The sequence below is a fragment of the Labeo rohita genome, chromosome 14 (genome assembly GCF_022985175.1).
Source record: "Labeo rohita strain BAU-BD-2019 chromosome 14, IGBB_LRoh.1.0, whole genome shotgun sequence".
Classification (NCBI taxonomy): domain Eukaryota; kingdom Metazoa; phylum Chordata; class Actinopteri; order Cypriniformes; family Cyprinidae; genus Labeo; species Labeo rohita.
Genome location: NC_066882.1, coordinates 8,467,066 through 8,493,058, shown reverse-complemented (window position 1 = coordinate 8,493,058; position 25,993 = coordinate 8,467,066). Strand labels below are relative to the sequence as shown.

The 25,993-nt window shown below is 35.3% G+C and overlaps 1 long non-coding RNA gene across 1 annotated transcript in view; it reads right to left on the bottom strand.

Annotated features, from left to right (window-relative positions):
• LOC127175870 (uncharacterized) overlaps nt 1–25,993 on the bottom strand; it is a 63,975-nt gene that overhangs the window by 2,365 nt on the left and 35,617 nt on the right. The window contains exons 3-4 of the long non-coding RNA XR_007829034.1: nt 23,898–24,030; nt 3,873–3,988 (exon numbers count right to left, since the gene is read on the bottom strand). This is a non-coding gene — a long non-coding RNA (uncharacterized LOC127175870). The remainder of the gene's footprint in view (nt 1–3,872; nt 3,989–23,897; nt 24,031–25,993) is intronic.

The following is a 25,993-nucleotide window of genomic DNA, read 5'->3' as shown; positions in this document are numbered from 1 at the left end:
ATGAAAGGCTAACAAGTAATTAAATCATACAAATGTAAAATTAAAATAAATCATTTTAAAATAAAAATCAAATTAATTCACAAAAATATTTTATGTTTACCTGCACACCATATGACCTTTAACCAATGTCAGAGAACCGTGAACATGTAAATGTGATACTTATTAAAATATTTATTTTAAAATATCAGGGGTACTTAAAGGGGTTGTTGATTATGATTTCACTTTTTTTTTTTATCCCTAGTTAGTGTGTAATGTGGCTGTTTGAGCATAAACAGCTGCAAAATTATGACGCTCAAAGCTCAGTGCAAAGGGAGATATTGTCTTTTACAGAACTGCTGATTGACTACCTCTTTAAAGTAAATATACTAGGTGAAACAGGTTCAGATAACAAAAAGTTTGAGAATGTCTGTAAATAAGAAATAATGAGAATTTGTGCCATTTAATGAGTTTGAAAGACAAAAGCCTTTCAATAATACATAACAATACATGGTTAAATAACCTACTGAGTGATAATTCAAATAAAAATTAATGTGTTCATCAGTAGTTGATGCAATGCTGAAACACTTTTTAAACCTGAAATGATATTTGTAAATCTATTGATCAAATGCTGTGCCCTAAATAATTTATTCATATTGTGTGAATAATATGTAAACATGTAATCAATAAAAAAGTAACTGTAGTTTGATACAAGTATTTTTAAAATGTAATTTACTCAAATTACAAGTACTTAATTTTTGGAATCTGATTACGTAATCCAGATTACATGTAATCAGTTACTACCCAGCTCTGACTAAATGATATATTTTTGTTATTTTCACTTGTTTGCACACTTGAATTATCAGTAATTATCAGTAATATTTTATTGGGGTATCTGTACTCTTACTGAGGTATGTGGTTTGTGTACTTTATCCACATCTGGAAAATACATTACTGTTCAAAGTTTGGGTCTTTTTTTTCAAAAGAAATTAACACTTTTTATTTAATGAGGACGCATTAAATAAAAAATTACAGCATCTGTGTTAATAAGGTTATAAAATATATATTTTTTTATTTATAAATAAATATATATATTTATTTAACTTTCCACTCATTAAAGATTCCAATGAAAATGTATCAGTTTCCACAAATATATTAAGCAGCAGCACAGCTGTTTTCAGCATTGATAATGATAGCATATAAGAATGCTTTCTGAAGGATTATGTGACTGGCATTTTTTAATATTTAAAATTACATTTTATATATTAAAATTGAAAACTGAAATTGTAATAATATTTCATAATATTTACGATATTTTCTTTCAAATAAACACAGTCTAAGAGCATAAGAGACTTTTAAAATATATTACAAAATTCTTACTGACCCCCAGCTTTTAAACAGGATTATTTATTAAACTCATAACTAGATTTCTTGATACCTTTACCTTAATTAAAATGGGCAGCATCTGACAAACAATCAGGTCAAATAACATTTAAGTAGAGAATCCCCTTGTTCCTCTTAGGAAATAATACTGGTAAGAAGGTCAGGATCCAATTAATGTCAAGCAGCCAGCTGTGTGACTTGCGGCACAAAGCATATAGCTAATCCTGGTTAATAATAGTCTATTTAGAGAGTAAAAGACCATCTGACTAACAAATTGTCCAAACAGAGTTTGTAGGCGGTCCATGGGTGTGTCATCTGTGGCCGAGACTCCTCTTTTCCCCAACCAACCTGATATTGTATAAAATGCCTCAATGGCTTCTCATTCTACATGGCTTTGACATCTTTCCACTGATTTATTGCCATTTGATCCATGGATTTCCCTATACCCCGACCTTAAATCTTCCTTTAACCCATCTCCTCATCTCTCCCATGTGGTCCATAACAGAATATACTCTTTAGTGTGCAGGAAGAAAGAGAGAGAGATCTGTCTATGAATCCTATTATTTTTAATATATCAAATTTGTGCTGCTCATTTAAGATAGATGGTCTTGACAGTTGCATTACAGGACTGCTGTCCTGTGTCTGAGTCTGAGAGAGAGAGAGAGAGAGAGAGAGAGAGAGAGAGAGAGAGAGAGCGAGATTACATAACTGAAGTCTGCTTTATGAGAACTGAGAGAGGCGTGATGTTCCAGACTGCAGATACTGAGCTCCATCATCAGAAGGACCACTAGTGAGCTCTCAGTCACATCGAAACCTGGCTTTCACTGCATGTTTCAGATACATGTGATGTGTGTTATCAGTAGAGATCTCTTCTCACACAGAGCTCATTTTCTCGGTAATACTGAATCACTCCCACACAATTACACAGAATTCTGATCAATTTTCACGGTCTGTATTCAAGAAAATATCCATGCTGGCTATCCACCTTATATTTCGATGCAAAAGTAAGCGATTTCCCATAAATGTGCAAGATATAGGATTCAGTAGCCGATATAAATAACTAGAACAATGCCAGTGCAGCAAATGCTAAACATGTCTGCACTATAAATCAGTGTGTTTATGATTACATAATGAATTAAAATAATAGGTAACACTTTATAATAAGGTTCTATTTGTTGTTGTTAAATTAATAATGAAAAATCCTTCTAAAGCATTTCTTAATCTTTGTTCATTTCAACATTTACTACCACGTTATTAAAAACAACAGCTGTAACTGTTAATATTTTTGATGGACCTGCACTAACATGAACGTTACTACATATTGTAACAAATATATTGCTCATTGTTGGTTAAAGGGATCGTTCACTCAAATATATCAATTCTGTCACTATTTACTCACCCTCAAGTTGTTCCCAACCTGTATGCATTTCTTTCTTAAACATAATAGAAGATATTTTGAAGAATATTGGTAACCAAACAGTTGCTGGTAGCCATTGACTTCCATAGTATGGAGAAAAGTCAATAGAAAGTCAATGGACCAGAAACTGTTTGGTTACCAATATTCTTCAAAAATCATTCTTTTGTATTTAGCAGAAGAAAGAAATTGATACAGGTTTGGAACAATATAAGGATGAGTAAATGATGACAACTTTAATTTTTCCCTTAAGGTTTTTGCCTTTTAGTATGAATATGTTAGCCATAAGATTATTTATAAGCTAGTGTGCTCCAAATAATAACAAAATTCACATTTACAAGATATAAGCATTCAAAACTTACATTGTCTCACTTCTACCAACAACGATCAACGATTTTGATGACATCACCCTGCACTTTAGTTTCTCATCAAACTTTTTGTCCAATCAAATGCTCTCTAGAATCTGTAGTGTCCCGCCCCCTAAACTATAAACAGACGCTGTTGCTGAAATTGGTCACTTGTTCATTTAGTATTTTCTGTATGGTGAATGGCATGTAGTGCACTATGTAGGCGGTTGGAAACCAAAGAAAGACTTAGTGTAAATATGCTTTCGATTGAGGCAGAAAAAAGTCTGCTCTGGTCCAGCCTGATATGTCCCGCTCAGTCTTCCTGTTTCAGTTTAATGAATTAACTAATATTAAGTAATAAGACCTGTAAAGTGCTGCCAAATATTATAATTACAAATAGCCAATATCAAGCAGCATAATGGACTGTTTTTGAGTTAAATAACTGGACATGGCTGAAAGCCTTCCACATTCAAGAGCTGAACCCTCACTTACAGTAAAAATACAGTGATTTTAATAAGAAACAAGTGATGGGCATGAAAAGTAAGGATCAGAAGTTTGCATTCCCATTATAGAATCTGTAAATTCTGCATTCTTTTAAAATTCAGGCCAGAATATAATAAAATATATATAAAAAAGAAAACATTAAAAATGAGATTATATCGTTTTTTTTATTCAGTTCCTCCCTGTAGGTGCATAACCAATATTTAACCCACAGCTAAAAACCTTTTTTTTCTGTTTAAAGGTTTACATACCTTTAATATTGTGTCTTGCCTTCTGAAGCATCAGATGTTTGCTCCGTTTCGTGAATTCTGCATGAGGCAATCAGCTGTCCTGAGTGGAAAAGCTGAATCTCAACATCACACATGCACTGTAAAAAATAACAAAAGAATGCTAAGGGTTATGTATACTTATGAGCACAACTGTATGTACAGTATTTATATATCAGTCACATCAGTCATCATAAAGCACATAAACCAGCATTGTTAGCTAACCGAACTCTGAACAGAAGTGCCATGATGGTGAAACAGCTTTAGTGATGTGCCAACTCACGAATGTTCACTTGTCAGTTGCTAGGGTAACTCTGGTGTTGCTAGGTAGCTAACTAAACTAGCTAATATTTGGGTAAAAGAAGAACTGAATAGGAGAAAGCCTGAGACATAGGTAACAAGCAATGTATTTGATTTCTTACGTACATCTAATCCTGATTCAACAGCACCTCAATGAAAAATAAAAAGGGTGGATCGTTATAGAATGGCGTGATCCAGCTACTATAGCCGTTCAGTCTGATGATGAGCTCTTCTGATACAGTTGTCTACTTCCTGTCTGTAAGCCACTGCTATTGCAGCCAGCAGACTTGTAGCTCCAGAGAGCAGGAGGTGGAGTGGTGTGGGTGCAGCCTGCAGAGTTATCTCTCATCTCAGCTGCCGGCTAAATTGAAAGTGACACCGGTGAAATTAAGACAATCGACTGCCAGGTGAGGCCAATGGCCTTGTCCACAGCATTTACTCATGAATCTTGGACAGACGTATTTATATGCACTGCCTCCTCCTCCGTCAAGCAGTAGTCTCTCTCACACACACATAAACAATCTCACGCACACTTACATGTCATGTTGTAAAATTCCAGGCAATAACAAAAGCCATGGCTGTTTTTTGTATAACTTGCGCCTGAGAAGCGCTCATCTAAGACCTGTCAAAGTAATCATCTGACTGCAGCATCGCAAAGCAAAAGCTTTACAACATTCGCTGTGTTTTTCAATATTCCTGCCTAGTTTTTTTCTTTTTCTAAATTTAACGGCGGATGGCGACCTAGGAGTCAGCGCTGTCGTGGTGACACTGATGGATTTATGCAAATGTCAAGGCTGGCTTTGTGCTGTGGCTGTAGCCTTTTGGAAAGCATGTCTCCAGGGAGGGAGACTGGGACTCGGAATGCAGTTGTTTCATCTTCAAAGGCTCTCCTGAAAATAAGCAGACACACTAAATCACCTGCTGGCTTTATTTATTTATATGGTGATGTGCAGAACAGAGCTGAGGGCTCACGAGAGAAGGAGGAGGAGACATAAAATGGTCATTTTTATGCTATGGCCTCTGTATGTCAGCTGATGACAACTATAAACAGCATGTTTGCAAAAACTTCCTGTTTAAATTAATCTGGCATGGTTATAACATATGTAGTTCTTAGAACACAATACTTTTACAACATTTATTGTGTTGGTTAATTCAAAGAATAAATGCCGTTTTGGTGCTGTTTAATCATGTGATGTGACAGATCGCTGTAGCGCCTCGGTTCAAGAGAAGCAACAGCGCGAATTGCACATGAACTGATCATCTCCGCTTTAATACCAGTTGCAGCACAAAATAAACATGAATGAACATCCGAAGATATGTTACAGAAATAATAGAACTGTCTCATGTATCACCTAATCGGTATTTCAACCGAGGAAAGACGTCAAAATAGTAGCTTGTAAACAACATGTCATGTAACGCCACATTTACCTCAGAAAAACATATTCGGTGACCATAAACTTGTTAATCAGCCAGAAAAATTAACTCTAGAGAGGACCATTTTGCAAAATATATTCACCATATGCCATGGGATTGACATCCTGTGACAACTAGGAATTACACAAGCTTTAGTCTGGATCCAACCGTTACAAAGATCTAAGATGACTGAACACCTGACAGCAGGTGACTGATGACTGAACACCTGAGAAGAGACAATGCCAAGCCCTCAGAGGATCTCAGAAGATGCCAACCCTGAAACAACATACAGAACTACCAAGTTTGACTGCAACATATAATCATTGCTGTAAGAGTGTTTAATGTCTGTTTGATTACATGTCATTAATGAACTGATTTTTACTTTACATTCCATTTAAATGTTTATATTAAAAAAAAAAACGAAAAGGAGTAGAAATATAATTATGCAATTTAAAGTAGGGCTGTGCAAAAAATAGGATGCGATTATCATGCGCATCTTGTCAGTAATCCCGGTTCTGTGATTAGTCGTAAATCTCCATCACCTGCTGTCAGATGGAGCGGCATTTACTACACAGAGCCATAGTTCACTGACAAGCAATTCAATATCGCATTCATCATCAGATATGTCACGTGAGGGAGATTACTGACGAGCTGCGCATGATAATCGCATCCGATTTTTTGCACAGCCCTATTATAATTTTAAACTTCAATATTGTGGTAATGTAGTACCAGCTGACTCTCATGTATATTTTACAGCATTAGTTTGCCATGTGCTGTGCCTGATATATATATACACACAAAATAATCAACACTGAATCGAATCGAAATCAGAATCAAACCAAATCGCAATCTTATGAAGCATAATCAAATCAAATCATGAAATTTGTGTCAAAACCCAGCCCTAAAATTAATACTGATGCATTAAAAAGATGCATACAGTACAACAGACAGAAAAGACAAATATAACACTACAAAATATTTCTATTTCATAAACACTGTTCTTTTGAACTTTCATTTCATCAAAATATCCTGAACAAAAAAATATATATATTAATAATAAAATGAATAATCACAGTTTCAGCAAAAATATTGAAAATATACTGTTTTCCACACTGATAATATTAAGTAATGTTCTTGAGCAGAAAATCAGTATATTAGAATGATTTCTGAAGAATCATATGACACTCAAGAGTGAAATAATGGCTGCTGAAAAATTAGCTCTGTCATCACAGGAAAATTACATTTACATTTTTTTTTACTTTGGTTTTGTTTAAATACATGCAGCCTTGGTAAACATATAAGACTTCTTTCAAGAACATAACATTGTCTGTTAAAATTAGTTAATGCATTAGTTAACCTGAACTAACTATAGCGATTTTTTACAGCACATAATAACATTTGTTAATGTCTTGTATATATAATTCGTATTAAAGGAGTTCATTTCCAGAACAAAAATTTACAGATAATTTACTCACCCCCTTGTCATCCAAGATGTTTATGTTTTTCTTTCTACAGAAATCTCATGTCTAAAATCTTACCAAACTCCAATTTTTTAAAAATAGTGTATGTTCTACATATACTAATACATTTGATCCATTAATAATAACAGTTCAAAATATACATTAATAATACATTTAATCATGTATTATGAACAAGCATGAATTAACAATGAACAGTAGCATATTTATAAACCAACATTAGCCTACATTAATAAATGCTGTAAGGAAATGGGCTCCTGTAAGATATGGACAGCCAAACATGCGCATAATAGCACACCGGCTAATATGAAACTCTAGATTTACCAGAGAAGAAAACCCTGCCACAGACCATCACTTGGCACATTCCCAACAGTCAAAGGGCTGACAGGCAGATGCATTATACACCAAGGGGTCAACACTGTACCACACGAGATAGAGCTGAAAGTGTCCTGGTCCTGCTAAAACATTCTGTAGCTATTATAAAGCTTCACAGCAACGGCTGGTTTTGAAAGTGCGGTTTATTTTAGGATAACTTGAAAGATTTCCTTCTTAAATTAAATCTAGAGAGGACCTTAAAAAGAAATATATTTAGCAAAACAATATTAAAAGTGTGGTATCATCTACCTCTACCATCAATATCCATCTGTGTGCGTCAGATGGAATAAGGAACTGTCAGTTTTTATATCTCTATACTCCTCTACATCTCGGTTACGTAACAGATTTCACTGAAGTCAATCTGTATATACAGTAAGCTCACAATGACTGAAAATAGCCAGCTTTGATGTGAAAGTTATTTTTCAAAATTTCAATAAAGCACAAGCTGATGATGACAGTCATGTCCAGACATGGCTTTACGTAGATGAAAAGAGAAAAAAAAAAACCCTACTTTAACTACAAAGAGCCTTCTTTAATCAAATCATTCTGCCAATCGAACTGCTTAATCTCCCTGAGACATAAAGGAGAAGATCCTGTAGGTATAAATATATCAGTCAGACAGATAAATTCAATTATAACTGATCTGACATGTTATGGATTTTTAGATCTCTTACAGTGACACCAGGGTTTGCCATGTGGGATCCTGAGAGCTACACTGCCACCTCTTGGTCAAATGAAGTCTGTTCAACAACATGACGATGTAAAGTAGACTGCTGGCCTTGTGTCAAACCAGAAGAGTCAACAATTAATAATGTGGCTATTATGATAAAGGAACAAGTAGTCAGCAAACAGGCCAGTTCAGATGTTAATTTACACAGAGATCGATACAATGACTGGAAGGGTGAAGTAAACGTCTTTAGTGTGTGTGCACATGTGTTGTATAGGTACATGAATTACATGAGCTATGAGCGATGAGCTCATAAATAGTGGCAGATTGGAGAGTGTTGATCTGGGCATTTTGGAGGCTTTCAGATGCATGTCTGATACTAAGCAGAGAGCGAGTTCCCGTCTGTCAGAGCAAACAAGATTTTTAATAGGCACGACTCTGGGGAAGCTGGACACTTTGGGGGATGAGAAAGCTGCCATTTTAGGGCTAATTTTAAGAGTGCAACATAAGGTGCAAATTGATCTTCTCCACCTGCGATGCTAAAGATGAATGGAAAATAGGACAATTATATAAAATTAGAAATAGTGTCAAATGTGAAAATCTGATCTGATGCATCTAAAATCAGCGTTAGCTTCGACAAATCTGCTGCGCTGTAAATGGGGAAAAACAAGGTCACGCTTTACATTAAAGCACTTACAGTGCATTCACTCATGAACTGTTACTAAAACTAATGAACAAAGTACATAAGATGATTCTGTTGTTGTTAATCAGTGTGCTTAGGTATACACATACTGATTTACACAAATAACATGGACACAGTACTATAAAGTGTTCGAAAAGAACTGATTATTTTTTGCAGGTAAAAGAGCGCATGGATGCATTCCACACAATCAATACCGTAATTGCAGTTTCACTTTTGTTAGCAAATGTTCACCACTGAAGTACTTAGGGTTGCTTTTATGGTTTGAGGGCTTTTTTAGCCATGGAAAATAACATTAGTGGGGCAGTGCTGCAGAAAGGCTGAACAGCAGCAGAGTAAGAGACTTTCAGCACTATGGCAGGGCGGGACAGCAGGAGAACACATGCATATAAATGGAGGAGTGCGGCCATTGGCAGGGCGGCTCAGGGGAGACATTGTACACCAAATAGGTTTGGAAGAGCGGAGGTTGAAGAGAATAAACAGAGGCAGTGCTCACAAACACTAAAGCTTTAAAGGGATAGTGCACCCAAAAATTCTGTCATTACTTACTCATCGTCGTTCCAAACCTGTACAACCTTCGTTAATCTTCGGAACACAAATTAAGATATTTCTGATGAAAGCTTTCTATCCCTGCATGTAGACAGCAACGCAACTGACACGATCAAGGCCCAGAAAGGTAGTAAGGACACTGTTAAAATAGTCCATGTGACATCAGTGGTTCACCTGTAACATTATGAAGTTATGAAAATACCTTTTGTGCACCAAAAAAAAAGAAAAAAAAAGTCTTTATTCAACAATTTCTTTTCTTCCGCATCAGTCTTAACATGGGAGTTGTGTTGCCGTCTATGCAAGGTCAGAAAGCTCTCTGATTTCATCAAAAATATCTTAATTTGTGTTCTGAAGATGAAGTTCTTATGGGTTTGGAACGACATGAGGGTGAGTAATTAATGACAGAATTTTCTTTTTGGGGTACATATTTTAAGAGGTGGCTAATTCATACAATTCGTACGACCTCACTCATACGATTTTGTTTTGATTTCTCTAGACCCTTTATACAAATAAAATTTACATAAATAAACTCAAATTCTAAATTACTATAATTTATATTGTCATTGCACTACAGCTAAATGACTTTATTATTATTACAAATTATATTATCTGGAGTACATAAATGTGATCCTGGACCACAAAACCAGTCATAAGGGTAAATTTTTTGAAATTGAGATTTATAAATAAGCATTCCATTGATGTATGGTTTGTTAGGATAGGACAATATTTGATTGAGATACAGCTGTTTGAAAATCTGTTGTCCAAATGAAGTTCTTAGCGATGCATATTACTAATCAAAATTAAGTTTTGATATATTTACAGTAGGAAATTTACAAAATATCTTCTTGGAACATATTGTTGGTTATTACTACAAATATATCTGCGCTACTTATGACTGGTTTTGTGATCCAGGGTCACAAATGTATAAAGAGCACTCTAAAGAGTACTTTTTTTTTTTTTTTTTCTTTCTACAATTAGAATAATAAAAGATGTATAAATCTTAATTTAAAACAAACAGGCTTATTGTTCAAAACTATGGCACTCAAAATAATAAAATTTTAGCACATAAACATGCAATGTTGAAAATAATTGAAATAAATAATATAATTATTAACCAATTTAATTAATATCTTATTTTAACATTAACTTTGACAGCTCTAAAAAAAAGCTTTTTTATTTTTTAAATATTGATTTTTTTCCCCCCAGAACTATTACCTCCAAAGACTTGTGCCCACTTTTTTTAATTTATTACTTCTGCAGTTTTACATCCCCGTTGGCCTCCCTATAATCCATCTTGCTTATATTAAAAACCCTCTTGAATTGAGGTTCCATACACTGCAGGTCTGTTATTAAACCAAATAAAGGAGTACTCAAGTGCACCAGCGTACATGTCTTAAAATCCCCGATGACAACACTAACCTGTGCTGAAGCACTGCAGTCTAAAAACAGAACCCTTATTGCCTTTTCTCTGAGCTTCTCAAATTGCAAGATCAACTTCAGCAGTCTAGGCCATAAAACCACACAACAGTTTAGCAAACAGTGGTTTTAAAATTCACAAAACAAGATCTTATACCACGACTAGACATGTCTCAGACAAGCCTAGTTGTCCTGTTAACTCTGATCAGCTTTAATAGTCCTGATTCTGATCCCATCCCATTAGCGTACATTCAATTAAATCTGAGCGGGTGCGCTCCCTGATATGTGTGAAAGCCCAGAGGCTTACGGAGGGGTAATTAATAAGAGTGCATGAGATTAACTGACTCCCCTCCTCACTGAGCCCAGCACTACTGCTGCTCTATTATACCACTAAACACATACTCAGATTCAAATGAACACTGACGGTGACCACACTGTTAAATCCAACGCTATTATTGCACTGAAGTCAGTGAAAATTATATACATCATACAGCTCTACATTGAACGTATTTCATCTAAAAGTAATATGTTTGACATAAGGGTGGAAATTCTGTAGATCTGAGCCTGCGTGTGCGTTCTTGGGTCTGAACATTATAGATGTCTCACGGAGCATATTCTTCAAAGCAGAATCAAATACTCTTGATTAGAACATAAATATGTGTCTGAAAGGCTGCGTATGCTTGCATTACACTTGTGCAGACAAGCCGTGATTCACAGTCTACTGTCGTCATCATCAATGCTGAGGCGAATCGCACATGGAAGCAAAAACACACCTCCAGAACAGTAATATGTTCCCTCTTAGGACAAACAAGACACTCACGGATCTGAATTCCTTAGTTTTGTACATAATGTGTTTGATGATAATGTATTGTATTGGAAGTTTATCATTTTGAAATAATCCAAAATAAATCAAACAAGCAACCCTCTTGGAATCAAACACCATTTAAATGGTTAATCTGAAATTCTCATACGTTTTTCTAGAATTTCAGTTTATAGAGGATTTCTGTGTGGTTCTTTTGATATGCGTTTCCTCTTAGAAATTCCATTAGCAATACATTAACATTCCTTTAGAAGTTTTCAACATTCCGTCCAACATTTTTTGAGTAATGACCTCAGAACAAGGTGAGCTTCTGAAGTCAGCTCAGAGCTGTCTCTCACACTACGACTGTCAGTCCTCAGCAGAGCTTCTCAAAACTTGTCTTGCTAATCCCCAACCACTGCACAATTTGTATGTCTCTCTCATAGGCTACACCCAGTTCAAGTCTTGCAGACTCTACTAACGAGCTGATGAGTTGAATCAGGTGTGTAAAATGCGAAAGACATAAAAAATATGCAGCGGTTGAGCGTCCCCAGGACAGGTTTGAGAAGCACAGATCTAAAGCATCTTCAACATGTTCAACACAAGGACTAAATCTTGGGAAAGAAGTGTTCTCTTGGCGCCCTCTAGTGTTCATCCATGAGGGGACATTAAGTCAACAATGCAATGAATTTTGACTAATATTATCCCATTATAATATATGAATTATTGTATTATTATTGCTGTAACACTTTACATTAAGGTGTCATTTGTTTACATCAGTTAATGTATTAACTAACATGAATGAACAATGAACAGGATATTTATTACACTAGTTATTAGTCTTTGTTAATGTAAGGTAATAAATATACAGTTGTTCATTGTTTGTTCATGTTAGTTCACAGTGCATTATTTAATCTTAAAAAACAACCTGTGATTTTAATAATGCATTAGTAAATGCTGAAATTATCATTAAGATTAATAAATGCTGTCGAAGTATCATTCATTCTTAGTTCATGTTAACTAATGTTAACTAAAGAACCTTATTGGAAAGTGCTACCATTATAGTAATGACTGTATGAATTATTTATTTCAATTTTGTGCTAGTTTTCATAAGTGAGGGGACAAAGTCAGTAGTCTATGTACCATTAAAATCTCAATAAATAAATAAGTTCACAATTTTAACTAATCATCAAATTTATTATTGTTATTTATTGCATGTCTTGAAAACATAATACGAATTTTGTGGTAATTTGACATGTATAGCAGTATAATATTTTCAATATGAATTCATTAATATGAGGAATCAAAGAAAAAAAAAAAAAAAAAATATATATATATATATATATATATATATATATATATATATATATATATATATATATATATATATATATATATATATTAGGTTCAGACAGTTAATGTAGGAATCCAACGTATTCCAAAATATATCTTCAGGTCATTTTGACTAGTTTTCAGTAAATAATATGCCATAAACACCATATAGCTTTTGGTATGGAAACCAGGCTTTGTAATGTTACCAAAAATCTTAAAAAAAAAAATTAAATTTATCATTAAAAAAAATGTATGTATGTGTTAATGCGTGGATTTAATTAATCTGCATTTCCATAATCATTATGACCTTTGACCTTTGGAATTTTTGGCAGATTTACATGTTTTTGTTTTTGCTTTTTAAAATCTGTTCATCACATTTAACCAAAACTTTTAGATTTTTTTTTTTATACGTAATCCCTGCTGTTCTCTATGATGGAGCGAAAAGCCACTCTGGTGCAGTTTTCTCCAAAGACACTACATAGACACAAAAACAACTACGTCACCTTCCTAAACATCTGCTGATAAATTATCTTGCAGATGTGGGGATGAAAGGAACAGACAGACAATTAACTGAGATTTTATGTCAATATATTATGGTTTTACAAGTCGCAACAACAGCTGTATTAGTATGGCTATTTGTGAGAAACTGCAGGTAAAGTCATTTTTTAAAAATATATTTTACTGGCTGAAAGTAAAATATTTAATTTAGGCCCAATGTGTCTATATTTGTCTGCTGAACTAAAAAGGAATATATGGGAATCATTTAAACTGACGGCCTCCATGTGGACGTTGACACAAATAAGGCAAGATGTATTTGAATTAGGCGACTGGCACACAAATGTTATGAGCTGGAGGCTCTTAATTACAGGATGAGATGAATAAATGTTGTAAATGAATCCAGGTGACCATCTGCTTGGAGCTCAGAGCTTACCGAAGTAAACAGACTCCAGCGGTGCCAGCAGGTTTTGTCGTCTTTAACTTAAAATGAGCTCTGAGTTTAGAGGAAAAAAGTGTGTCTGTCACTCCCCTGCACTCCTGATGAGAGTAAGACAGCTAAGGGGCTCGAACGAAGGCTCTCATTTTTATTTAGCTGGGGTGTCAAAGTCGCCTGAAACCTGCGCTGGTTTCCACTCCCTTTTACATCTCTCCCTCCACTCCTCACAGCGCTCCTGTCATGCATGAACAGGCACGAAACACAGTAACAAGTTTGTCTCATGTCAGCTTTGAATAAACAGTGCGATAACTTCTTTCCTTCTATATCAGCCTCTCTCATTCTCTCCCTCCTGCTCTCTCATTTTGCTCACTCTGGGACCCCATGCTGATTGATAGCAGCTTTAAAACGTTGCATGTTCAAATAGACTAAGCTCTGAAAGCCTCGTGTGCAGAGTGGAAACGGGGAACAAAGCACCTCCACCTCCTCTCTAACCTGTCAGGTTTAAAATCAGGCTCTTATCCTGAGCGAAGAAGGGCATTAGATTTGAATAATATCTCTGTCTCCACATTAAACTTTTCTTCTTAAAATACGGTAACGCGCACGCTTGGAGATGGTGCGTCACACGGTGCCGACTTATAATGATAAATGTAACCTGTTGTTTTCTCGCTACAAACTCTTTATAGAAACACGGGTTCACTTAGCACGCTTTTATTCCGGGCCCAATGCAAAATAAAATGTCACTAGAGTTAATAACATTTAATTTAAGCAGGGATGTGATTTATATTTAGAAATTTTACCCCCTGCTGGAGTGTTTCAGTTAATGGAGATGCAAACTTTCAGCGTCGTTGTCTAATCCTGATGCTTCTTGAACATTCCTGCTAGAGTCTGTGATAAAAGTTTTATGCAAAAAAATAGGCACTTTTGTGAAATATCATTAAAATGATTTATACTCAAGTCAGAAAAGGCCATTTTATTTTACATATTGACCATCATGGCACCACCATTTTGAGATCACATGACTATGAACCATGAACGATAGCCAGTGCTCAGCTTTTAAATTACATCCAAACACAACAAGCAAACCAAAAAAATAAACAAAAACCATATATGAACTAAACATATATAAATGACAACAAAACCTCAATCATTAAGCAATAAATAAGTAATATTCTAATACACTCACTTGATACTGTTGTACTAAAATATGTGCACAATACAATGACACCTGTACAATTATTATGACTAAAAAAATACTGTATTTTAAGCCCCCCAACAAGACAGAAACACTCTGTAGGCCTGACCCAAATTCACATGACTTAAGGGTACAAGAGACATGTCAATCCATTTTCATGTCAGTTTGTCACTGCCTACATTACGGATAAAACAAGCTGCCAAATCATCACAGTCAGTGAACAAATCCTTCACTCAAACACGCTTTTATTTTCTTAACAGCATTGTAATGAAGCGATCAGTATTTAATCTTCTTGTGAAGATACATAAAATAGCTGATAAACTTTGTGAATACAGTGTTAGAAAAAAGATCATTGTCATCTTTAAAGTAGAAAAACAATGAAAAAGCCACAGGACAGTGATTCGCCTCAACACATTTCTACCATAACTTGTACAAACCAAAAGAGGGCGCAACTAGCCACTGAGAAACAGTACAGCTTGTCAGTCAATCTACTATTAAGACTCTTCTCTTCTCTGAACTACAGCAGCCATGAGTGCCGAGACCAGACACAGAGGCCACAATCTCTCCCACACGCACGTCCTGGGTCATGGGACAATAGCACATGCTTGTTCTCCGCAGGGTTCCCTGTGTTCCTAGCAAACTTTGACCCCTCGCGTCTGTCTGGTGCATTACCGACACCTGCGCTGTGAGACTTCCTCCACATCTCAACATGTGGCTGCTTGAAATGATGTGAAACTGCTCTAATGCACTTTTCTTGTGGATACAAGCACTAAGAATAATTATACTGAAACCCTGGATTCCCAAAAGAACACAATGCATTCAAGAAAAAAGTATTAAGTGTAAGCGAACGACAAAAAATACTCATATTTAACTGCAATGACAAAAATGATGAAAAATTCTGTAATGAAGTAAACACTACAGAAAAACAAATGTTATTTCTACATTTAAAACTTAGTTCAGGCAATCATTTTAAAAAAGAAACAAAGTAAATTCTATATTACTACTCAATTTAAGCTTGTAGAAATTAAAGCGGAAAATGTGTCACAAAATAAAACTGTTTTTCAGTTGTATTTAGACAGTTTTATTATTTCTTTTGTTGTTAGGTTTAGTAACGTGTGAGTTTGTTACATCTAGAGTCCATTTTCTACTTAAAATGACACATTCATACTCAAAAACGATGCACAGAATTCATTGTGTATTGTGTATCAAGTATTGAAGTCTCTGTGTTCGGGTGGGTGCCGCATTACTAATTATGTAGATGTGGTGTCTGCATGATATGATATAGTATTGTTTACTTGACCCTGGGCCACAAAAACAGTCAAAAGTAGCACAGGTATATTTGTAGCAACAGCCAACAATACATTGTATGGGTTAAATTTATAGATTTTTCTTTTACGCCAAAAATCATTAGGATATTAAGTAAAGATCATGTTCCACGAAGATATTTTGTAAATTTCCTACTGTAAATATATCAAAATTTAATTTTTGATTAGTAATATGCATTACTAAGAACTTCATGTGGACAACTCTAAAGGCGATTTTCTCAATACTTTGATTTTTTTGCAAACTCAGATTCCAGATTTTCAAATAGTTGTATCTCGGCCAAATATTGTCCTATCCTAACAAACCATATGTCAAAAGCTTATTCACTCAGCTTTAAGATGGTGTATAAATCTCAATTTTAAAAAAAGTGACCCTTATGACTGGTTTTGTGGTCTTGGGTCACATATGTTTCTGAGTAACACATTCACTTTTAAATATGGTTTAATTCAGTGCTATATTGAGTAAAATCAAAAATATTGCCAAGTAAGCTTTGACTAAGTAAAACTTACTGACTCTTTTACTGGTCAAGCTAAAATGACGTATTTTCTTTAAATTTACTCAAGTTAAGTAAGTAGATTTTACTCAACAATGGTAAATTGTACACAGCAGTAGCAGTAAAATTTACTTAAAATGCGTTAATGCAAATTGTTACAAAGATTTTATCACGTAAATCCTTTTAAAAAGTTACTTTTCAGTGTGCTTCTGGACATTACTGAATAAGAAAAATGAAAATAATTCAAATTATACAAAAGCAATGCTTGTCAAGCACAAAATCAATTGTAAGTTAGATGACAATCAACCAAAAAAGTGACTTTTCTCTAGTATTTGAGGTTTAATTTATATCCACTGATGCAACTATCATTCTTTAACTGTTAAAACAATGCTCAGCTGAACCTTAAATTATGAAGGCTATCTTTATCTAAATGACTAGTGACATGCAGTTTTTCCAGTAATTTTGCATTCATTTTTAACCTAAGAATTTGCACCCAGAATCTATTTGTGATGTATTTTGATTTCACAAACCCTGTAATCTACTTCTTCCTGGTGAGTGCACCAGATCAAAGAAGAAGCCAGGCATATCTCAGCACAGAATCACAGAAAAGCACAGTCTATCAGCCAGATTAACACACATCATTTCCCAAATACATTATAGGGGGAAGATTATACCAGCTCTCACTGCATTCAGTACCAGTGTATCTAAGCAGTAGGTAAATGTTATTCTGCCATCATCACCGTGTGAGAAATTAGTTTGAACATCTTTAATTTCTGGGCAAATTAAAGTGCGGTTGACTTACCTGTGTTTGTTTATATTGATTCAACACAACAACACCGGTTGTGTTGAATCAATGACGGTGAGATTACACAGTGTAATTGTGTAATCAATGCCAGAGAGTCGGTCACAACTAAAACTTGCACCTCAGACTCACAGACCTGTAAACAGATGCACTTGACAAGTGCTTCTGAGAGACGCGCTGGAAGCGTCTAGAGCATGTGTTTCTGTAAGCAGACAGCGGATGTGCAGACGTTAAAGTTTGTTTGGATGATTTACGGCTCCGATAACAGCAGGGACATAATGACGATGAGATTGCACAGATGGATTCAGCACAGTTTACCCTGACGCCCGACCGAGGAGCTCTCCACAGGGCCGTATGGCTTCAGTCTGATTTATAGCACGCTCTCAAAGGGAGTGGCACTCCATTTATTTCTGACTCAACTTTAAGATATCTCTGTTCAGATTGGGACTCAAGCTTTTACACAGGAGCCTTTCACTCCTAAGCATAAAAACTACAGCATTGCATTTATTTTAACAGTACGGATTCTGATTATTAAGCAATTCTCCTGTTTATTTTTAATTTTCATCCTTACTTAGGAATGTATTCAATTATAATAAAGGCTCTTTAATATCATCTATGGTTCCATAAGGAGCTTTTAATCCAAGAATTCTTTCCATTCTACAAAAGGCTCTTTAGAATATTAAAATGTTGTTCACATTAAGAATAAACTGTTCTTTTAAGAACTGTTTACTGAAAGGCTCTTTGGAGAACCAAAAATGCTGCTTCTATGGTATTCAGTGTGAAAACAATGTGAAAAGGGCATAATTTGCCCAAATATGAAAATTCTGTAATATTTACTCGGCCTCATTTTGTCCCAAAATGATTTTCTTTCTTTCTTTCTTTCTTTCTTTCTTTCTTTCTTTCTTTCTTTCTTTCTTTCTTTCTTTCTTTCTTTCTTTCTTTCTTTCTTTCTTTCTTTCTTTCTTTCTATCTATCTATCTATCTTTGAACACAAAAGAGGATAGTTTAAAGAATATTGACTAAGTGTGACCCCAGGCCACAAAACTTAATTTTTGAGATTTATACATCATCTGAAAGCACAATCTGAATAAAAAATCTTTTCGTGGATGTATGGTTTGTTAGGACAGGATAATATTTGCCAGGGATACAACTATTTGAAAATATGAAATCTGAGTGCAAAAAAAAAAAAAAAAAAATCAAAATACTGAGAAAACTGCCTTTAAAGTTGTCTAAATGAGGTATATGGCAATGCATATTGCTAATCAAAAATTAAGTTGTGATATACTTACGGTAGGAAATATACAAAATATCTCCATGGAACATGATCTTTACTTAATACCCGAATAAAAGAAAATAATTTTGACCCATACAATGTTTTTTTTGACTATGCAAATATACTTGTGCTACTTCAGACTGGTTTTGTGGTCCAGGGTTACAAATAGTTTTTTGTTTTTTTGTTTTTTACCATTGATTTTCATTGAATGGACAAAATAAACACTCAAGCAAGTCTCAAAATACCTTATTTTATGTTACACAGAAGAAAGAAGGTCATACAGGTTTGAAACAACATAAGGATGAGTAAATAATTATATAATTCACAATTTTGGGTGAACTATTCCTTTAAACTCCTTTAAAGGCAATTCAGAGAATTGTTTCTAAACACATCATAAATGTTATAAATGTATTGCTGAAAACACTTTACGAAGACTGCGAACTATGTACAGTTTTTCACCATTTTTGTGTTCAGGTTTTTTTTTGGCGGGCCTGAAATCATGTCTCAATGACGCAATGGAGCCACCGTGCATGGTCCCTCCCCTGACACTATAATAACTACAGCGCATTAGCATTAAGTGGTTCGCCTGCTCAATTATGAGTTACTGTCATTACCGTTAGTTACTACAGCCTACAGTTCACAAGCTAGCTATGCATTCATCACATAAATGCATATTACCTGTTTGCGACTATTTACAAAACAGCTCCTTATTTAAATGTATTTGACAGTTCGCATTTCGTATTTGACAGTTGAGAGAGGCGGCAGCTTTCCCACAAGTGGGCGTGGTTTCAGCGCTGACAACAGACACGCCCCCAGCGTTTGAGAGCAGAGAATACTGCTTATTTTATTTACTTGGTGCTTTTTAATCATTCACATTTGGCTGGGTTGTTAATAACTTTTTAACTGTGGTGCGACAAACTCAGAACACGTATTTAATAGTGCTTTACACAAACTTTAAACATCTGTCAGAAGCTTTTACTCAGGCAACTTGTAATTGCGACCTAATATGAACTTAAGCTAAACAAACACTTCCGTGAAGGTTGCTACAATCAGTTGTGCAGATCACTTCTAATAGTTGGTGTGTGGTACATATAGTCTGAGGTTATGTAATTATACTCACGTGAATAGTGTTGCTATGAACTACACAAGATGTCATAATGACACTCTGTAATTAGAAATGTGTCGAAGACAGTGCAACCTGTTCATCTTGTGTGTGTGTGTGTGTGTGTTTCAATGTATTTTGCTAATTTACATCATTACTTTGCTTTTTAAATATTTCTACTTCCTCTCTCTGTCTGCAGTTTACAGTATAATTGATGACTTTTGCAAACGCGTGAGACTGTGATTACAAGTTTAAAGGTTTCAACATTTGTTTTTGCCTTTTTCGTGGTCTCTCTGCTCAGATCAAATGGAGGCATGTGCGGAATTCTTAGGCAAGGAAAACTGGGGTTGCATAAATATGGATTTTTAATCGCCTACCAGTGTTTATTTTTCTGCGCGTCTCTCTATTTGATGTGCCGTCCCAGATGTGCGTAACGTCTTACTCGCTTTAAAGGCCCGAAGAGCTGCAGCGATTCAGAGCAACTTCTCGCCCCCTCCAACCCATGATTAAGAGTAATGGCGCCCTTTAAGATTTGCATGGTGATGTTAACTAAGCATGGTTGTTGAAATATAATTGACTTTTCTCACAGACTCCAAAGACAAACAAAGACCCTAAAGGGGGTCCAAGAGCGAGCAGCATTAAAGAAATGGGCCAAGCGAGCTCTATCCACCCTGATGAATAAGCATTGGAATTTAGAGCTGGAGGCAACGTTCACTGTTTTCTTTTTCTTTTTTGCCCCTTTTCTCCCTTTTTAGTCTCGCCCTTTGTGACCACAGCCACATTTATTAATGGTCACTAAGATGTCAGCCATAGCCTTTACACATCAGTCACCGAGGGCTGTCTTATTTATTTTTACCGTTGTTCTCGCCTCTTCTCGTCTTTGTTTTTTCCTCTTTTCTTGTGTCAGGTATTTAAGCAGGCTGTCAGTTTTATAGGGCCTGGTGAATGGGGTTGATAGGGGAGACTCTCAAAGGACTGCATGTGACCCATCTGCCCACAACACCCTCGCACACACCCTCTCCCTTTTGTCCCCTTGTTTTTGTTTGTCTGGGAGAGCCGAGCGAAAGATAAACTTTACTAGGTAGGAGGTTACAGATCGCTGTCCCTATAACAATGCTAGGTAGATTACACTCCCTAAATGATTTTGAATTAGGAAGCTTAGTACACCGAGAGACCCAAGGATGGAAAAACACCAAGGCTAGCATATGTCATAGCATTAAACACAAGAGCTTGCAATGATACTACCTTGACGTGATTGAAAGCTAAAATAGCTAGAGCGCTCAGATTCTGTCACTCAAACAAGGATACTTCTAGACTCCATGCTATTTTTCACTCCTGACACAGTGTGTCACGGTAAAGTAATCGTCGCTCTGTACTACATGCCAGTCGGGTGGCCGGTGTGGCGGTAGATGTGTGGAAGAGACAGGGGTTGTTGTGAAGTGAGTGAGCGATGGGGCTTTCACGCTTCAGCAGACATATTTGCTTAGAGCTGATTAACTGCACCCCAGAGAGGAAGAGCCGTAGTGCTCTGGCTACTAAGCTTCAGAGGGCGTGTGTGTTATACAACTTAGAATAACAATAGTAATTGTGTATAAATAGATATGTTAAAACGTATTTAGCTTTGATGAATCTTTGCAGCTATTTAGACAAGAAATGTTAACTACAAACTGCACTTTGACTACAACTTATGCATTATATGGCTCAGAGTTTAAAACGGTTCGTTCCAAGGAAAAGTTGGGACAAAAAAATTAATTGCCTCATCAACTCTTACATTAATATTTATGCATTTAGCAGACACTTTTATCCAAAGAGACTCACAATGCATTCTGGGAATCCAATCCACAAGAACACCAAAAAGGAAGGAGCTTTAAAAATGAGGGAGGGAACATTTCCCTCAGCTTTTATGGAAGTCAAAGGTTGTCGTCCAATCAACAAACAGTATTTTGACACAAATTTAACTGTCTAATAGATGTAATGCGTATAACGGTGTGTATATACACTACCATTCAAGAGTTTGTGGTCAGTAAGTATTGTTTGTTTTTTTTAAAGCAAAATGCAGTAAATTGATCAAAAGTAAAAAATAAAGACATTGTAAGATTTCTGTTTCAAAATGCTGTTCTTTTTACATTTTAAAATATATTGAAGCCCTTTTTTTAAATTACAATAAAAATAAATAAATAAAATTAAAATATATATATATATATTAAATATTTCACAATCTTTGATAAGCATAAGATGTCATGTTAATCAAACATACTATATTGTTTGTCTACTGCACTTCATGGTAACATTTCATGTTTTCTTTTTATAAACAACTTTGTTAACATTTACAGTAGGGTACAACGGGGCTAAAGGCACCCCTTAAGAAAAAAATGTGCTTTTCACTGTGCCCAAAGTGTATGATTGCAGAAAAATACATACATCTGTATTGAACATTTATGGATCAACAGATTTAGTGTGAAAATAAATCACACAAGTCGTTTGTTTTGTTTAAAAATCTGTATGAGGTGGTAAGGTGGGCCTTTTTACCCCACACAATGGGTAAAAGACTCACCAACATGGGGTAAAAGGCACATAGTATTGATACAAATACTTAAATAATGTTTTTTTAATAATGTAACTTTAGCTTGTAGTTTGTACTATTTTTGGCTTATTTTGATTAATAAAATAATTATTTTTTTCTTAAATAAATATACTGTCATTAAACCATGTTAATATAAAATATATGATATTTACCATCAGAATCTAACGTCATGTCAACAAATGGAAAAGTCAGTCTTCTATTAATTATCATGTTAATTATTGTGTCTTTTAGCCCCACCAGCAAAAAAAAACTGCTGTTTTAATTATCTTAAACAACACTGAAAATCATTAAGACCTTTGTTTCAAGATATACTGAATAATTTTAGCGATTCTCATTTGCTACTTAAATCTACAACATTTTTAAAAACAACAAATATTAGCTCAAGCACAGAATCGACTCTGTGCTGCTGTGACCGAGTCAAGGATGATACAATTTTGCATGTGTATGTTGAAAAGCAGATGTTTTGAAATGTCCTATGCCACATTTTTGTGCCATCTAGTGGTTTAGAGGAAAATAATATTAAAGGCGTCTTCTACCCCAGGGCGCCTTTAGTCCCATTCTACCCTATATAAGAAATATTGGATCGCAACTAAACTATTTGAAAATCTGGAATCTGAGGGTGCAATCTTCTGTCCAAATGAATTTCTTAGCAATGCATGTTACTAATCAGAAATTAAGCTTTGACATATTTACAGTAGGAAATTTATAAAATATCTTCATGGAGCATGATCTTTACTTAATATCCTAATGATTTTTGGCATAAAAGAAAAATCGATAATTTTGACCTATACAATGTATTGTTGGCTACTGCTACAAATATACCCATGCTACTTATGAATGCTTTTGTGGTCTAGAGTCACAAATATGGATCCTGACACAAATCCATCTCGGAACCACTGATCCAGACGAGAATAAGCATTCAACCCACTTTTCACCTACTCAAAGTTCACCTAAACGCTTTTTCATCACTACTGGTAATAGCACCTCTTTGTAATGTCATTAAAGCTGTTTAAGTCTGCAGTCCTACCCAGAGTGGCTAAATCTGGCTGTGCTTAGAACAAAGCACAACTTGTATACGACAGCTTTTGCCAAAAGCACCTCCCACACAATGGCCCCTGAGGAGGGACCCCCTGTAGCCGAGACCCCAGTGCCCAGACCACTCAGCTTCTTTTCCCGCAATTTTCCACCCATGTGGCAGCCCCAGGCCCTTGCGTGACAGTAACTTCATTGGATGCCTCTTTAACCTGGCCCTTCTCCCTCTCATTTTCTCAGAAGTACCTTTCACAGGTTGTTGGGGTTAATCAGGCGCTGACTGTTTTGGCCAAGACCCCCAGGAAGGATGTGCCATGATGAGGTATGCGGGATGTCACTGCTCAGCAAACTGACTGCAGACAAATGGCTATGCTGCATCCTGTAAATTACACAAACAAATGACACCAGGAAAGGAAAGTTAAACAATTCTGAAAAATGAGCAGGCATAATGACTGGTAAGGTGCTGTATAGACAGTTAAAATACACTGTTACTAAAATATACTTTTACTGTATAAATCTTGATATTAAATAGCACTGAAGAGCATTACAAAGATTACAATAAGTCAAATTCTTAATTTACAAAGACACTCTCTCTTTGACTTCAGAAGCCTGTTTCCACCTCAGATTAAACAAAAATAAAGGATAATTTCTATACATTTCTTTATATCTCACAAATGACCCTTCACCGGGAGTTTGACTTACAGGCAATCTGACCAATCATATCGCAGAATCTCTCATTTGTCCAACAAATGAACCAGACAGTGGTCTGTGGACTGGAACTTCAAAAAAGACACCTTTCTGTCTTTAGAAAGGGCTCATTCACAGGGCTTCAGACAAAAAAAAATTAAAAAATAAAAATCACCTATGGAGCCACTGGCTCCTATAATAAACAAAAATAGGCTCCAAATTATTTTTTGAAGTGTCACAGAATAAACATGTTGTATTTCTTTCCTTTAAAAAAAAACACTAACATTTCAGTCATACTGTCATGTGTTTATGTTTTCCCTCCTTTTACATCATCGGCATTTTAATTTATGTCGATTAATTTAATTGTCGATGTCCTAGGAACTAAGGTTAATTTAAAGTGGGAACTAACGTCTAACGAACTTTTTTCAATTTCAGAACAATATACAGTCACAAAGAATTGTTTAATACACAGAACCTGTGTCAATATCATGGATCATGACTATGTCAGCATCACCTGGCCACTGAGTGTAGTTTGGGCTCCTCCTAAATGCATCCTATAAATGTTGTCATATGTCTTGCATACATCCAGTCTGTTTTTCTTCATTAGTCACATGCAATTATATAGGAGGTGTTGAATTTTATCTTTAGCTTCTTGCATTCTTTCTTATCATGTAGACAACCGGTTAAGTAAAAATATGAATAAGCAATGTAGCGCATATATTTAGCAAAATGCTCTTCTTTATTGTTATATACAATACAAGCTTTACATGTTTTACACAGTTTCCAACACTGAATGAGTGATTACATGAGAGATTTCAGCAAGTTGTACTGTATCTTATACCTTTGATGTCCATTCATGTTAATTTCGTACTAGTAAAGAGAAAGATATGATGGGTTCAGATGCCACTTTAACTGATGCACTAAACCAAAGTGCTCGTTCATGCTACATTTTGGAGCGCCAAACTATTTTTTAGTTTGAATTTCGTTATGAATTTGGCAGAATTGTAAAGCTGATACTAAGGTAATGGAGCACAAAGCTTATTACGATTAATGGACGACAATTGCGCAACAAATAATATGAAGTTCACACATTAATGATTAGCGATAATATCGATTAACGATACTGTTAATGTCCACACAGCTGACAGCTTTACCTGTTGTATTTTGTTTAAATTGTGCAAGAAGTAGAAACTGCTTGTCTGCACTTTTACTGCACATATCCGTCATTTCCAATGTCTGTCATGCTGCCACAACTGCATCTGATTTTAGCATTTGTGCCGTCAACGCTGGTGTTTTTTCACTAAAATACTGACATGCATTTATTAAGTCAACATAAAAGATGTGAAGCAAAACAATCAGGAAAACAAATGAAGAGTTCAGATGCAAAAGCCTCTAAATGCATCTGACGTCTTTCTTTAAAAAAATGCATTTTTATAAGACTCCTATGTATAGGTTTCTATGTAAGTATCGGTAATTCAGATTGGGCTGAGGCTGAGGGATTTTAGTGAGTTTGAAGTAAAAGTATCTGATGGACGTATAATATGTGCCGAGAGCATTCACTTAGTATCGTTATCTCATTTTTGACTGAGATGGCTTTTAAGGGGTTTTGCATCTGAACTCTTCAAATGCACATTTTTCATAACGTGTAAATTTAG